The 17,778-nt window shown below is 43.8% G+C and overlaps 1 long non-coding RNA gene across 1 annotated transcript in view; it reads left to right on the top strand.

Moving 5' to 3' along the window:
• The first annotated feature begins 11,013 nt into the window (after positions 1-11,013).
• LOC309843687 overlaps positions 11,014-17,778 on the top strand; it is a 138,582-nt gene continuing 131,817 nt past the window's right edge. Inside the window, exons 1-2 of the long non-coding RNA XR_014300279.1 lie at positions 11,014-11,274; positions 12,799-13,492. This is a non-coding gene — a long non-coding RNA (uncharacterized lncRNA). The remainder of the gene's footprint in view (positions 11,275-12,798; positions 13,493-17,778) is intronic.

Consider the following 17,778-nt stretch of genomic DNA (forward strand, 5'->3'; position numbering starts at 1 on the left):
GGCAGAGGGAGAGACAGAGAGAGAATCTTGAGCAGACTCCCCATGGAGTACAGAGCCCGATGTAGGGGTGGATCTCACTGTCCCAAGATCATGACCTGAACCAAAATCAAGAGTCAGCTACTTAACCAACAGAGCCACCCAGGCACCCCCAAATTTGCCAATATATCCATTTTTAAATGTTCAACTCACTGGCTCTTAGTATGTTCACAATGTTATGCAACCATCACCACTATCAAATTCTAGAACATTTTCACCACCCTAGAAAGAAACCCTTTATACATTAAGTGGTCACTTCACCAGTCCTCTTCCCCACAACCCCTGGCAACCACTAATCTGCTTTCTGTCTGTATGGATTTTCCTATTCTGGAAATTTCCTGTAAATGGAATCATACAATATGTGGCCATTTATGTCTTACTGTCCCTTAGCACAATGCTTTCAAGGCTCATTCATGTGAGTATCAGGGCTCCATTTCTTTTTTATGGCTAAATAATGTTCCATTGTAATAGCTATATATTTTTTTCATCTGTTTATGAGATGAAAGGCATTTGGGTTGTTTCATTACTCTTTTTAAAAATATTCTTTTGTATTATATACAACTTATAGCCACCTCAAATTCTTTTGTAATAAGGCGGCACACAGGCAATTAAAATTTATCCATATGTCTATGTACATACAGCTGCATGTAAGACTCCATATAGCAACCAATTCAAATAAAATACTGTCATCATTTCTGAGCTCAGATAATAAAGTGTGGTTTCTAATTATTCAGTAAAGTATGAATCCATTACTTGTGGCCAGTTCTGAGTGTTCTTGGTCCCCACATGTTGCTTAGAGGTCAAGACCATCTAGAGATGCTTTCTGCTTGCCCTGGTGATGACCGCTCACCTGACCCACTGTTGCTCACCAGAACAGACACTCTTCTTGGAGGCAGGAAAAAGAAAAGGGAGCAGGATTGAACCACTTTTCCCAACTCCATTTTACAACCATGGATGGGTTTCAATTAAAATGAGGTCATAGGCTATTAAGATGACTGTGCAGGCGTTGGGGCGGGTGAATCACCTGTGCGTGTGAAATGCCCATGGCTGTTTGGTAGAACTCGGGCTCCAGTCTCTGTTTGCGGGTGGGTTTAGGAGTGGGCAGCAGAGACGTCATTGGAAATGAATGTGCTTCGTGGGCATCCAAGATCACCTCTCTGCCTCCACCCTCCCCATCATCTGGTCCCATAGAACAAAACCATGTGAAAACACTGGAGAAAGGGGCCATGCTTCAGCTGCTTATGTTCTTAGAGTCCTTAGTTATATGCAGCACCATGAACAAGACCTTGATGGGGAATGAGGATGGGATTAGGACAAGGATGCACAGTGGGTATATTTAGGACCATCCTACCTACTCAGTAGTTCTGGAGGGCAGCCGAGGAGGCCAGGAGAGATTCTGCCTGGCTGCCCTTGGCTGTTGTTGATGGCTGCCTGCTGTCCTACAAACATGCCAAGAGAGATTTGGGGTGCTGGGCTGCTCTCTGAGAACAAGAGCAACAATAACACTGTGTCTGAAGTCAGTTCAAGATGTGCAAGGATGGGCCTTGCATTGGGTGGGGGGATGAGCCTATCTGGGGGGCACAAATTCCTGATGTTTGAATTCTTACCAGAAAATGTGACTCTAGTCCTATGATGAAGTCACTCTGAGCCACTCTGTAGATGCAGAATTCCAGCCTGACTGAACCGAGCAACTGGCTCTAAAGGGCATGGTTTTATGCTCTGATGATCTCTGGGACTGTCCTGCCTGGTAACCTTCCTCCTCCACCCATAGGTAACCTGGTGAGCAAGGAAAGGTCTGCTGATGCTGGGCTGGTTGGGTTGGTTAGGTTGGGTCTCCAACCATGTGAGAGCTGTCAGAGTTTGGATTCTTGAGAGGTTTAAGCTAGACCATGGTTGTTTCAGATCTGGGTTGCAGATCTCATGAGAAGTATAAGAAATTATTCCAGTTCCAGTGGGCCCAAGATGGGGACAGTGGGCCCGAAGCAGGCTCACATAGGCTATGGGTACATGCACGCATTGAATGTTCTTGTGTGAGCACATGTGTATGCTGACTCTGGTGTATATGTGTGCATATGGGGTTTGTGTTTCAAGAGTATACTGGGTGTTTATGTATTTGAGACCAGTGTGCAGATATGAATATGAGCAATGGGGCCCTAAGCACCTGTATAGACTCTGGTGTGTGAACTGGCAGGGGCACAGTGGTGTTTGGGTTATGGGTTGGGCTGCTTGTGAGCTTGTCCTTCACATGTGGTCAAGGCCAACTTGCTCAGTACCTTGTCTTCTGATGGTTGCTCTTCTTAAAGGCTGTTAGGAGGAGAGAATCTGGGTTGCCTCTAGACCTTCCTAGGGTTGCGCTTACTGAAATTAATGGAGCAGTGAAACCTACTGAGAGAGGTAAGTGCAATTGCTGGGACTTTAATAATAAATGTGGGCTGATCCATTTTAAGGGAAAAATTTGTCCTTTAAACCTGGGACCTCCGAGTTTCTAGTTCTAGCTTCTGATTTCAGATGCCTTCCCTAGGCTGTGACCTGAAAAGCAACTTGGAGGTTTAAATTGTGTCTTGAGCTGTCAGCAAGTCTGATGGAGTGTACTTGGTGGAGAGGGAGGGGAATCAGGGTCATGAAAGAGTTGGCGAGCCCCTGCGGAGCTGTGGCATAAACTCTGGGGTGGGAGTGCAGTGTGCAGAGTTCTGTATTGGGTTCTGCTGATGACCATGTTCAGAGAGAGGCTTCTGGTCGTAGTGTCTCATGGGCAAAACCAGGGTGTTGTTGGGAGTGGGCTCTCCATGCCCCATTAAAGTGCGGCAATGTCAGGCATACAGGCCACAGCGAGGATTTACGGTCGTGACGGTCGTGTTTGTGCTCCTTTTCCACCACTTTGGAAAGTGGAGCAATGCATGTTTCTGGAAAAATGACCAATTGTTCCTAATGGGCAAAGTCCTTTAGTTTTTCACCAATCGATGCACGTTCACAAAATCACAAAATTGATACATGTTCACAGAAATTTTTCCATAAAGGTTTGTGTTTTTTGGTGTTTCGGGCAGGGTTAAAAGACAATAAAATTCACTAGGTCCTTCCATGTCCTGAATTTCAGTAGCTGAGCTACCTGTCCTTGGCAGGCTGGATGCTGGACTGGTAGTGATGGAAGCTCTCAGCATCCGGTGAGGCACCCCGTCTTAGGAATTAGAAACAGAAGCCCTGAGAGGCTAAGGAGTGGGGGCTTGTGTGCTTTACCACTAGGCTGGTCTCTCTTCTCTAAGTCCTAAGGTCTTGGCTACATGGGATCCCACCTCCCCACCCCCTTTTTAAAGATTTATTTATTTATTTGACAGAGACACAGTGAGAGAGGGAACACAAGCTGGGGAAGTGGGAGAGGGAGAAGCAGGTTTCCTACGGAGCAGGGAGCCTGATGCAGGGCTTGATCTCAGGACCCTGGGATCATGCCCTGAGCCCAAGGCAGACGCTTACCGACTGAGCCACCCAGGCACCCCAGGGCTCCCTTTCTTGATCTAAGAATACGCTGATGGGAAAATGCACTGTGCTTGAAGGGAAAAGCAAAACCCCAGCAGATTCCACATAGTGAGAAAGTCCAGCCCTTCTGCCTAGCAGGGAAAACCCTAGGCGCAAAGCAGGAGCTCTCCACAGCTGAATGCAGGAGCCAGCTTCCTGCCTCCTCCTATTCTCCCAGGGGTAGCAAGGGGTGGAGCCTTGTGGGGCTGCGGGGGAGGGCAGGCGGAGGGCCTGTGGGGCCACCCCGGGACCTTTGGTTTCAGGCCCTTCTAGTAACATTAGCACAGTGCTCTCAGTGTCCGGGGATGGGTGGTGGGATTTCATCCTTCCCACAAAGACCCTTTCACACATTTATTAATGAATGATGAAGCATGATGTTTAGAGACATTTTCGTGCTAAAGAATAATCCTTGAGTCCTTGAAAACGAGTCAGTGGTCCTCCTAACTCCTTTTCAAAATCTTCCTCCCCTCCAGCATAGCGGCTGGGTTTTGTGCCCTGGGACTGACTGAGGTGTCTTGCTTGGGCCCCTCACTCTTTGTTTTTCCCTCCACACAAGTTAATTTTCCCAGGGTCAGGCGGCGGTGGTTCACTATGGACACAGCATTTTCCTGCAAGATATTTTCTGAAGCCACCAACAGCCTTTTGGTTTTCAGGATTCTTATTTAAAGAAATTTGCATTAATAGCTCTTTGGGCCCCCTCATTTACATACATGTTTGAAAGGGCAGGAGCTTGGGGAATGTGATGAAAAAAACCCGTGAATATGCTGGTGATGTGTGCCCTGCAGGGATGCCCACGACTTTGAAAAAAGTAGAAATTTAACTTGCAGTTTGTGCGCTGTTACCGAATCTGGGAAAAGAATAAATGTTGTTCTTTTTCTTTTTTTACCTTTGCCTCATATGATGGAGAACAACGTTACTAGTTTTCGGTTTTCCGGAAAAGAACAAAGTTTTTTTGTGTCATGGTTTTTCTGGGGGTGGGGGAAACAGGGGAATGAAATGGAATGTGTTCTAAGGAGCCACAAATGTTTTGCAGTTAATACCGGATCTGATTGGGTGCAGTTCCCTACAGGGAAGATTTCTTTGAGTTTCTAATTCTGAAAAAGAGGGGCTTATGGGTCAAAATACAATTACTTTGAACCGGGGATGTTTTATATTCTTTAGAAATTAGGTTGTATCTATGACATTTGTTAAATCCTGTTGAGACATGAATATCAGTGTTTTGGGTTTCATATAGTAGATCCCATAGGTGTAACTCATTCCAAGGCAAGGAATCATGCAGCCATATTTTTTAAAGGAAATGAAAAATAAGATGTTCGTTTGAATGGCATGAAGATTTATTTAGACTTGACTCTGACTTAAACTGGGGTTCGTGGACCTCCTCCCCACCCCACAAAGGAGTTCATGCTTAGAATTCTGGATTTCTCTAATTGAAAATTGGCATGTCCTTTAATTATGAATGTAGGTGACAAGCCACATAACATTGGCAGGCCTATGACTATTACCAGTAGAAATCACAGCTATTTATTTCCATAGCACACTGAAATTATTTCAGATATGTCAAAACATGATTTGCTTTACTACTTCAAAGTTATGGCAGTTAGTAGCCTGCCTCCTAAATTTTAAGTGCTTAAATATATAATAATATCTGTCATTGCTACATATTACTATATAAAAAATTTAAAAAATATAACAATATTTCAGTGTTGTTGGTTTCCTTTTTATCCTGGTTATTTCATGTCAGGCATTGAAAAACATGATTCTGGGGCACCTGGGTGGCTCAGTTGTTGGGTATCTGCCTTCAGCTCAGGCTTTGATCCAGAGTCCTGGGATCAAGCCCAAGTCAGGCTCCCTGCTCCCCAAAAGCCTGCTTCTCCCTCTCACACTACTACTGCTTGTGCTCCCTCTCTCCCTGTGTCTTTTTCTGTCAAATTAATACATAAAATCTTAAAAAAAGAAAGAAAGAAAGAAAGAAAGAAAGAAAGAAAGAAAGAAAGAAAGAAAGAAAGACATGATTCTGAGAAGATGTTCGGAGACTTCTCCAGACTGCCATAGGGACCAGGGCATGAAGATCATTCGTCTTCATCCCTTCATCCCTTCTCTGCTGTCAGAGACTGGAGGGACAATGGGTGCGAAGGCTCATGTTGTTGGCAGGAAGGGGGTGGGGGATGGGAGCTCCTGGCCCTGTTCACAAGCTGCCTTGCAGGCCATGGGTTTGGGGCAACTGACTTCTGGGGCTGTGTTATGGTTTCGAAAATGGTGATGACAATAATAATAAGGTTGTTGTTTCTAAGAGGTCCAACTACATTCATGGAAATTTCTAGTAGCTCCTAACTATTCGTTCAAGTTGATAAAAATAAAATTACCTTCGAGGTCTAGGAATTACTAAGATGTGAACTGAAAACCATTATAATTGTGTGTTTAGAAGAAACGGAATCTGTTTTCTTTTCCTCTAATCTACCTTTGGACACCATCGACCAATTCATCTACTGAAATCATCCTCCTTTTTTGCTGGTAACTTGTACTGTTCAGGCCAGTGGCTCTCAAAATGTGGTCTTTGGGCCAGTAACATGCATTGTCTGGGAGCTTATTACAAATGCACATTCTCTGGCCCACTCACATATACTGCAAGTCAGAAACAATGGAAGTGGGGATCCGTGATCTTTGTTTACCAAGAATCTCAGGTGATTCTAATGTGTGAGACCCTGTGCTTAAATCATCCCTTATCCCACCCCCAACTCTGGAATTGAATAAAATTGGAGGCAGCTAGTCTCCACCACATGCTTCACTCTTTGCTTCTTGCTTAGTTGTACCTGGGATGATCTCAGCTTTTGACCTATTGGGGCTTGCCTTGTCTTTTGGAGCTTCTAGCTTTTTAGGATTTATCTTTGAGACTGAACAAATCTTACTTTCAGACTAGTTTTCTTTATCAGTTCTGCAGGTACAAGGGACCCTCATTAGCTGGATTCCCACAATGGAAATGGAAGCTGGGAGGTAGAGTTGGCTGATGTGGTTAGGTAACTCATTCTCAGTTCCTCTTAGGTTCCCCTTTGTCCTTCATCCAGCTCTTCCCTGCCCCAGCCCCGCCTTTGTGGCTTGAAACTGGCCACAGTGGGAGCATTCAGACTATGGGAATCACAAATGCTACAAATCAAGGTATTTTTTGTTTGTTTCTTTATTATCTAAGGAGTTGATTTATGAACACACCCCTAAATGCATGTTTATATCATAATTGGCACTAGTTAGTGTGAACTTGGGAATGTCACCCAACCTGTCAGCTATCACTATACAGAACTGAGAACACATAATAGGTCTAGATAAGAGAATGAAAATTATACATAATTCAGAGATAATGATATTTAATGGTTTGATTCATTTCTTCCATGCTTTGCATTTTGTTTAAATATTTGAGGTTATAACTTGGTATCCTTTTGATCAACCACCATTGTATCATAAGAATTCTCTGTGTTTTTTAAAAAGTATTTGGAAACATGTTTTTTAATGGCTATATAATATCCCACTTGGGATAAAACACTTTACCTGATCTGTGTTATAAATGGTGTTGCAAGGTCTCTCTTTTTTTCTGCATTTTAAGTGTTTTCTAAGATTATATTCCCAGAAGAAAAATTACTGGATAAGCTCTTGATGCTTAAATACATATTTCTAAATTGTTTTCCAAAATGTTTGTACTAGTTTATATTCCCCCCAGTGGAGAAGGAGTAACTCCTTTTAGTATGTTGACCAAATCGAGAGCTCTGTTTTGACTTAGAAACTAGCATTTTCGCACATTGCAGTTGGATGTCTGTTTGTTGTCTGATAGCTTTAGAAGGAGACAACCAAATTTGGAGTATTATTAAAAAATGTTGGTATCAAGACAATTTCTTAAGCTCTACTGATGGAGGGAGGTTGGCCAACTTGAATAAAAGTGATAGTCATACTCCTTTAATGTGCCAATCTTTTGCAATTTGAATGCATTGCAGTGAAAGTTGAGATGTGGGTAGAGGTTTTGCATGTGACCATATTGAATGAGGGTGACTGTGACACATGATTTATCCCAGAGCAGCAGGGCTGGGGAAGTTAACCACCATAATTCCTCTATTGTAGGAAACAATGTAGTCCTCCCTTCCATCCAGGTGGTGGTAGGTGGGTAGGGTGTGAGAAACAGGAGTGAGCCAGGGGGATGTAGCTAAGCTTTTACCCTCCTTTTATTTATTACAAATTTAAAATAGCAGGAGCCTTTGATTGTTTTATTCTTAAACAAAAGGAATGTATGCTCAACATAAGAAATTTCAAAAATATAGACAATCTAAAATAAACATGACCCCCCCAAATAAGTATTACTCATCAGTTGTATTCTTCCAGTCCATTTTCCTGTGCACCTGTAAGTACATATATATAGTTTTTATCTTTTGCGTATGCAATTTGAGATCAAAAAGGCATGCTGTACGAGCTGTTTTATACTCTTTTTCTTCTTCCTTTTGCTCCCTTTAAAACTGAGTAGACTGTAAATACCTCTCCATGTCATTTAATAGCCTTCTAAGCATCCTCTTAAATGTCTGTCCAATATTCTATATATGGACATAGCATTTTTATTTAAGCCATCCCTTATGGTTGGACACTTCTGCATCATGTGTTTTACATTATTGTCAATAATCCTTTTTATCCCCTGAACTCTGGGTTTTATAGCTAGCAGCCTTGTTTGGGAACAGTTCAGAGAGAAGCCGACTCAATTCCAGAAAGTCCCAGTTGACCGACTCCCAGGATGAGTTGTTGTGCCTGTCCTTTTCATTTCTTCTTTTCTCTCCGATCATTCTCTTCTCTTCCTCTCACAGACCTATATCAGAGGGAGGTACAGGGCTCTCCGTCTTCCCTGCGCTCTCTGGCTTGTTCTGCATCTCAGGAACCTACCGAGCCTAAGGCTGAGATAATTCTAACTATACCACGCTGCCTCTGCTGCCTGTTGGTTTAAAGTAATTAGGGGCACTGTTACACAGTAAGAAAGCAGTATGGGGATTAGGTGGGAAATGACAGTCTCCTGCCTGACCCCTGCCAGCATCCCATTATTTGTCACTCTTCAGAGGTAACCAGTTAATAATTTCGTAACTTGTTTTCTTGGATGCTTGTTTCCTTATTTCTATATAATATGCCTATATTGCATCTTCCCTCCATTTTATCTATTGTTTTCCTACTATAGATATAAATAGTATTCTGCTAACGTAGAGTTTCCAATTCCATCCCCAAGTACATTCTATTGGCAGAGGTATATAACAGTTTTAATAGATCAATATTTGGTATTCACATCACTGTAACTAGATAGTCATTGTTCACAGCTGAGCCAAGTAGCCTACTCTGCCTTTTTGTTCTTAATCCTTTCCTGGATTGGATGAGGCCCACCTACAGTGGGAAGGGCAAGATACTTTACTGAGTCCCCCAATTCAGAAGCTAATCTTATCCAGACACACCCTCACAGACACACCGGTGATAATGCTTTATCTTGGCACCCCTTGATCCAGTCAAGTTGACATAAAAGTAATCATCACACTCAGAATTGGGAAAAGATGCTCTTGTGGGCTTGTAAGAGCCAGCTGTAGCACGTTACTGGGCTACCACCTTAATTTTGATGGAACCCACCTTCTAGTAGCTTCCTGAGAAAGGGTATATGGAAGTAAATGTACTTTACATTGAAAGCTTCCATGTTTTTTTAAATGACCTTTTTACTCATACTTGATTGATATCTTCATAAAAATCTGGGTGATGTATGGTTTTCATTCAGAACTTTGGGGGTGTTTCTACATTTTTTTTTTCTTGTTTCCATTGTTGGTAATGAGCACTCCAATGCCATCCTGGGTCTGATCCTTTGTATGTATCTTACTTGTCTTCTCTGGAAGCCTCTAGAATCTTTTCTTTATCCCTGATGATAGGAAATTTCATGGTGGTGCATCCTGTCTCCCAATTGTTCTTTATCCTTAGCAGATCCTTTTCAGTTAGTAAGCTCATTTCTCTCAATTTGGGGAAACTTTCTCATATTTCTTGATTTTCTCTCTTCCATTCTCTTTTCCTAGAACTGTAGTTTGTTGGCTATTAGTTATCTTCTTTTGATCCTTTAATCCGCATTCCTTCCTTCCTCCCTCCCTTCCTTCCTTTCTTCCTCCTTTTGCTTGCCAAGAGCTTCTCCTCAACATTACTAGCCTTTTGGTATAACATTAGGTGTTCCTATCAGGTGGATGACACCTGGAGTTGGGGGTCATGCCCTATATTTGTGTCTCCTACAGAGTGTCTATCTGGCACAATGCTTGGCAGGATAAAGACACAAAACCAGCAAAGAAGTTTTTGAATCATACACTAGGGACAAATTATTTAACTTCTCCGTTCTTTAGTTTTTCTCATTCATAGCTGAAAGCGTGTCTCCCAATAGGGAGGGAGACCAGAAAGCCTGAAGGGTAGTCGACCAGATCTGGGGCAAGGAGAGCACAGCCCTTCCATCTCCCCACTCTGCCCCAGGGTACATTCTAAATAATGCGTTTTATTAATCTTAAAAATGCAGATTCTCATGAGAGATTACATTTTATGGTACCCAGTGCCACAGTTAAATAATTTCATCTTAAGAACAAGGAGCATTTTGATGCTTACATAGGACTCTTACTGTTCAATGATGAATTTAAATTGTCTTTTTTCAGCTGCCTTCCATCTGACCTCCCTTGGCCAAAGTAACAACAATAATAATGGCTAAAGTTTATTGAGCACTTACCGTATTCCAGGCCCTATTCTAAGTTCTTAATATGTATTTGTTTAATTCTTACTAAAATTGCATGACATAGATCGTATTGTTATTCCCATTTACAGTTGAGGACACAGAGGTTCAGGCCTAAGATTACACAGCTAGTACATGTAATGTGGGGACTTAAACTCTGCAATTAACTATGAATCCTATGCTACTAGGAAGCTTTCTTTATGGAGGAGCTTCTGTATGTGGATCCTTCATTTGAGGGAAGCCAGGAGTCCCAGGAAATTCTCTCCACTGGGGAGGCTGAGTATCTCAAGGCGCAGTTCTGAAGCTGGGTGAGAGTGTACAACAGGCTTAGCAGATGTCCCTGCCCACGAGGGAGGAGGTTCCTTGGGGCTGAACACCCTTTACAGCTGTTCCCAAGAGCAGCCTTGACAGGCCTGCCCAACAGTGGGACCTCTCCTGTTCAAGCAGCCTTAACTACTAACGCTGTTTTGCCTCAGTGGCCGGGCTCAGCTCCCGACAGGCCTCGTTTAAACAGGCGGCTTGTAACAGCTGGGGCTGGCTCAGCAGAGCGTGTGGGCAGCCAAGGATGTTCCGAGTGCAGGTGCCTGTCTCTGAATGTGCAATCATGCAAATCCGAGCACCCAGACTGACGTGAATTGAAAGCCTAGTGTTCAGTTCCAATAAACTCAACTGTCTATTGCCAGAGCAGCCTGGACTGGCAGTCCTCTACTCATCAATTCAAATGAGCATTTGTAGTGATAGAGGAAAGAAGTGTGGGGTGAATCCCAATCAGAGCTCACTCCCTTTGGGTAGGCAGCATCTGTGAAAGGCTTCAGACACATTTTGGGGGATTAATTCTCATAGGAACTGGCCACGAGACAGAAGGTGTTGCCGGAGAAGGAGGTGAGGGAAATTACAACCTCTGCTCATAGGATCTTGGAGACCACCAGATCTTTCCTCTTTTTTTGGACACTGAGGTGTAAAGGTGGAAGCCAGAGAGGGTAAGCAGTTGCCCAAGGGCATACAGTTCACCTCTAATGGGCTAGACTTCTGGATTCTAAGTTTGGGTTTACTTTTAGCCATTCTACCCAGTAGATTATCCCTTCTAGCTCACTGCTTTGAGCACCCGGTCACCAGTGACCTTAACACCTATCACCAGCTCTTTTCCCAAAGCCTCAGGGAGACCAGCAATAGCAAACTTGGTAGAATGCGAAGAACTGAAAGCATTGCTTGACGCAGAAAAGGGGAAGCCGAGGGCAGGTTGTGGCACAAATGTCTGGGCATTGGCTCCGCGACAAAGCAGCTCTCAGGGCCGCAAGATTGTTATCCTCTCTGCTGACACTCTGTTCTTATGGACTCTCAAATAGCCTTTGGATTGGATCTTGGCTATTAAAGGTCTGTGGTGTAAGTGAGGTCCTTGCATTGCCAGTCATAGTAAGCAACCCCAGCTAATGAAAAGCAAAGCTGGGGCATCCTTTCTTTACTGGCAGATCAACATTCTCTTCTTTGGTCCATCTGGCCAACCCTGACTGTCCTACTGCCCATGGTCCCTGTCACATGGACCTTTGACAACTCCCCATTGTCACTTACTCCACAATCCTGCCCTCCCCTGGCCTCCAAAGTCCATGTAAACGCTCTGGAGATGCATCTCATTAGCCTTCTAATTTGCAGTAAGTGTCAGGATCACACTATTCAAATGTTGCAGAGGCAAGTGCAAGGGGAATGAATTAAATGGTATAAGCTTCCTACCTCTGAATCATCAGTTCAGGAAGTTACCTTCAATGCCATCTTTAAGCTTGCCTGCCAAGCTGGTCTATATGGTTAAGCCCCCGCACGATCCCTCCCAGCCAGGCAAACCAGCAGAGAGGCTATTTTGGCTCCAAATGGCTGTTACACAATCCCCCCCCCCCCTTTTTTTTTCCTACCCTACCCCCACCTGGTGTATCACATCCCAGGATAAATGGTAAAAATTAGGGTGGACACACCTAGGCAGTTGTAGCTCTTTTTCGAGTTCAGAGGTTAGAAGGCATGGATGGAGAACGGACATGCGTTTTCCAGCTTAATCCAGGCAGCGCAAACTTTGTTACAATCTTTGTCTTCGGTGGAAGCTGATTTGTAGCCTCACAACTGTGAGTCTGAGTTCCTGGAAGAGAGAATCTGATTGGCTCTCCATGGGCCAGGTATCTATGGTTGGCCTAGTCATCACAGCGGGCTCACCCACTGTGAAATGCTTGGGGGAAGGAACTTTCTCAAGAGGAAAAAGGCTTCTGGTGACTTGAACAGTCCCTGCTGAGAAACTTACTCCCATTGCCTCGTTGAATAGCCAGGTTCAATTCCCTGTGACCAATTAGTTTAAGTTTACGGACTGCTAGCCAGTTCTCCCAAGGTCGGACAACCCTGTATTAATTAGCTTCTCAGATGTGTGGAATCCAAGTTCCCTGGAATGGCAAAAGGGAGGGTGCCCTTGAAACTATCTTCTTAAAACTCAGACTGGTAGCGTTGACTTAATCTCTTCCTTTTTACAGATGAGGACACAAGTTTGGGGAAGACATATGCCCTGCTCAAGGTCAGCCCATCCCCAGTAGGTACCTTGTAAAGTGGGGAGGCTGGAAGAACCACCTTGCTAAATCCTTCACCAGCCATCAGCACGGGGTGGAAATGCTGACTGGATAAATACTGTATCACTGTGGCAAGATTTGTGGCCCTCGGAGGGCTTCCCGTAACAATGCCTAAGGAGGTTTTAATGATCTGCCTACTGGGCATTTCTGAAGCATTCATTTCGGAGAAGGCCAAGGTGCTCAGACTATAATTCTGAAGCTAATTTCTCCCTGGACTCTCATGTCCTGGCAGCAAGAGAGAGTGAATAAGGAGAATGACTAGGATTGCGCCAGCCCTTGATTCTTGTCCTTTTGACCTTCTGCTGCAGAAAGAAAATGGGTTTGGTGTGACTTTTAACACCTGCCGCAAAACGTTGTTACAGAGGGCATCGAAGAGAGAATGAGAGAGCCTGCCATAGGCCAGTGCCTCTGCCTGCAAAATACCTTCCTGTAGTTCTTAAGCTCTTAACCCTGAGTTCAGTCCATCCCCAGGAACCAGCGGAGCATAGGATCGACTTGGGGGCATGGGCCAATTGAAGAGAGGGCATTGTTGCAGCTTCTCGGGGCACACAGTATTCCAGATTGTGAGGAAGCGGAAGGATTAGGGAGGAGAAGATGAAAGGTAAGCCAGGGAAAATAGGTGAAGGAAGTAGGTATTAAAATAAGAAGTGAAATTTGTGGGAAGCATATCCAATGTTTTGTCCATGCTCAACTGGATTAGGAACATATAATGAAAGCAAACAGATGTAATGGGGTGGGGATGATTAATGGTGTCTTGCGATAGGTCAGGAAATGACTTGGTTCAGGAGGGCTACAAGAGGAAATTGAACTTACTGCTTAAGTTTTAGTTGCTTAACTTCTTAGTACACACCTGTAAAACCAGAAAGAAAGAGAGGCCCAAGGTTTAATATGTTGTTTGTAAAGTAACATGAGATATGAATGTCTTGAGCATGTGCTTCAGCTTTATCAAGGATGTCTTTTCCAAGCAATTATTGCAGAAAGTGGACCTCCCTAGTGGTACTGGTGACTGATTAGAAGTCACCTTTCAACAAAATGAAAGTACAGCTTCTCTCCATCTACTCACTCCAGTGATTTGTTGGCTTTCCAGAGTCCCAGTGAAGTTTCCTCTGCACCACAAACCCCATGGCACATCTTTCCTCCTTGGAGTTCGTATAATGCTCCGTTTGCTTCACTTCTCTTTGCTTTGCATCATGAATGGTTTTGTATTGCTAGCGTACTCTAGTGGGATCTGAAGATTCGAACCACTGTAATATGGGGACTTACGGCAAAGAATGGTAACTGTGCCCTCCTTACCTTTTTTTTTTTTAAAAAAAGAGTTTATTTATTTATATTAGAGAGAGAGAGAGAGAGAGAACAAGCAGAGCGAGGAGCAGAAGGAGATGAACAAGCAGACTGTGCAGAGCACAGAGCCTGAGGTGGGGATTGAACCCCCCACCCTGGGATTAATGACTTGAGCTGAAATCAAGAATCAGACTCTTAACCGACAGACCTATCCAGGCTTCTTTTTTTTGTTTTGTTTTGTTTTTAACATCTTATTTTATTTTTTTCAGTGTTCCAAGATTCATTGTTTATGCACCACAGCCAATGCTCCATGCAATAGGTGCCCTCCTTAATACCCACCACCAGGCTCACCCATCCTCCCACCCCCTCCCTTTCAAAACCTTCATTTTGTTTCTCAGAGTCCACAGTTTCTCATGGTTCATCTCCCCCTCTGATTTCCCCCAATTCACTTTTTCCTTCTCCTAATGTCCTCCATGTTATTCCTTATGCTCCACAAGTAAGTGAAACCATATGATAATTGACTTTCTTTGCTTAATTTATTTCACTCAGCATAATCTCCTCTAGTCCCATCCATGTTGATACAAAATTGGGTATTCATCCGTTCTGAGGGCTGTGTAACATTCCATTGTATATATGGACCGCATCTTCTTTATCCATTTATCTATTGAAGGGCATCTCAGCTCTTTCCACAGTTTGGCAATTGTGGACATTGCTGCTATGAACACTGGGGTTCAAATGGCCCTTCTTTTCAATACCCAGTAGTGCAATTGTAGGGTCATACAGTAGCTCTATTTTTAATTTTTTTTTAATTTATTTTCCAACGTGGCTGCACCAACTTGCATTCCCCCCAATAGCGTAAGAGGGTTCCCTTTTCTCCACATCCTCTCCAACATTTATTGTTTCCTGTCCTGTTGATTTTGGCCATTGTAACTGGTGTAAGGTAGTATCTCAGTGTGGTTTTGATTTGAATTTCCCTGATGGCTAGTGATGATGGACATTTTTTCATAAGTCTGTTATCCATTTGTAAGTCTTCTTTGGAGAAGTGTCTGTTCATGTCTTCTGCTATTTTTTGACATGATTATCTGTTTTTTGGGTGTTGGGTTTGAGGAGTTCTTTATAGATCTTGGATATGAGCCCTTTGTCTGTAGTGTCATTTACAAATATCTTCTCCAATTCTGTGGGTTTCCTCTTAGTTTTGTTGACTATTTCCTTTGCTGTACAGAACCTTTTTTCTTGATGAAGTCCCAAAAGTTCATTTTCGCTTTTGTTTCCTTTCAGGCTCCTTTTTTTTTTTTTTTTTTTTTTTAAATTTGACAGCAGAGATCATAATTAGGCAGAAAGGCAGGCAGAGAGAGAGAGAGGAGGAAGAAGGCTCCCTGCTGATCAGAGAGCCCGATGCGGGGCTGTCTGGGATCTGACCTGAGCCAAAGTCAGAAGCTTAACCCACTGAGCCACCCAGGCGCCCCGAGGCTCCTTGTTTTTAATAAGATAGTCCTACCCCCTTGTAGAAGGCAATGATAACCTAGCTAGAATCTCCATTTCTCAGCCTCCCTTGCAGCTAGATGTGGCTGATGATGGAATGTGAACAGAAATCCACAGTTGTTCCTTGCAAGGAAATTGCCTACCCTCCCTTTCTCCCTCCTTTCCTCCTAACTGGCTAGAATAACCATCAGCATATACCCATGGGATAATGAAAGAAGAGAAGAACTGTGAGTCGTGGGTTGTCTTTGTAAATTAGTGTTGTCAGTCTGCTTGGGACTGCTCATCTACCCCTTGATATGAAGTAGGAAGACATTGATATCTTGTTTTAACCTCTGCAGTATTGATATCATTGAGGCAGTTTATCCTGTATTTAAACTAATATAGAAGTTCAATGCTTTGTGTTTCTTTTTTTCCTAGTTGGTATAGAGATAGTTTCCCAGCCTCCTGGAAGGATATGAGCATTCTGTCCTTCTTGCTCCTCAGGAAAAAGGGACTGATTTTTCTCTTATTTGAGTCCTGGTTCTGATGGGCATCATGCTGTGAAGAAACAAAAGAAGGTTTGAGGAGGAGGTAGAGAAGAGGTGCCTCTGTGGAAAGAAGGCTTTCGTTTGTGCTAAAAAGGAAATGGTGGTAGGCTTGGAGAGAAGAAAAAAGAGAGAACTTCAGGGTGGTTTGCAGGAGTTGGGACAGAGCCTAGAAGTTACTAAGGAGGGAGACGTTCTGCTGTATGGATAGAGATGCAAGTCCAGAGCTAGCAAAAGTCTAGCAAGAGAAGTATTGTTCAAGCACTGTGTGGAAACTGAGTAATGACAATTGGGATGAGCCTGGGTACTATGCTGGCAGAACTTTCTGTAGGTATCTGGTGAGGTCTTCCCTTCGTCAGCACTTGGTCGTTTGACCTGTCATTGTCTGATGACAGTGACATCCCTCCATGCTCCAAGACTGTGCTCAGCCCCACTGATTACCCTGTGAGCTCTTCCCTGCATCCTCCACCTTAGGAACCAGCTGGACTCAGGAAAAGACCAGAGGGAGTGGAAGTTCCCTCAGCATCTGAACTTAGCAGTAGAGTTGCCAGATATAAGGGGAAAAAATGAATAATGAATAGTTATGAACAATGAAAAATGAACAGTGAATAATTTTTTTTTGTATAGGCATGCCCCATGCAATAACTCATGTATTTTATTTGGCTACCCTACCTTGGAGGAGGAGGATTGCTGGAAGTCTCTTGAGCTGGGCCAGTGGTAATAACACGCCTGCTACCTTATTCTTTCATGAGTATGAATGGTATAAATCAATTCCAGTGTCATCCATGGCCTAAAGATGAAGTTAGGGTTCCTGACTGGACTGGTAACTACTTGGAGGGTAGGCACTTATCAGATATATCTGATTATTCCATTCAGCATGAGCACAGGGCCTGGGTACATGCTTGACATTCAATGAAGCCTTGCGGCCAACTTGAGTTGAACAGCCCTGTGCTGAACTGGAGGGAGCACTGAATTGGGAGTCAGGAGGCCAGGTGCTATTCCTGGTGTTGTATTCAATTTGGCAGATGCTTGTCAGCAGTTTTCTCTACCTCACTGGTTCCGCTAGGTATAAAATAAGGGGTTTAGATTAGAACTTAGGACTTTAACTTGCCTCCTTTAGGAAACTGGGAGAGGTAAGAAGAGAGAGGATCCAAACAGATAGGACGAGATCTGTGTTGCCTACTGGAAGAAAATCACCAGCAGCAGCTTGGTAGGGCACACAGCATCTATTAATATTTAACTAAATACTTAGTGACCTTGTTTCCCCCTTTTCTTCCATTGAATGGATTTGGGGAAGGCCATGCTCCTGAGATTCTTCTCCCAAAATGCTCTCAGGGAGCTTCAGGGTTGCTCCCTGTCCCAGAACATCAGCTTGGTCACTGTGGTCAGAAAATCTGGCCAGTCTGCCCAAGGTCTTGCCACCCACTTCCATCAGGTTGTCATGTACATACCTGGGCCATCAAGCCCAGCTGCAGGCTTCTCTGCTCACTGCTGCCTTGCTACCCCAGCCCCAGACTTCCAGGAAGAATCAGCCCCTCCTGATTTGCTCCAAGCCCAGTCACAGGCCCTCCCCTCTTCTCCTGAAATCTGACTAGGGGTG

Source organism: Mustela nivalis, assembly GCF_964662115.1.
Source record: "Mustela nivalis genome assembly, chromosome: 11".
Lineage (NCBI taxonomy): Eukaryota > Metazoa > Chordata > Mammalia > Carnivora > Mustelidae > Mustela > Mustela nivalis.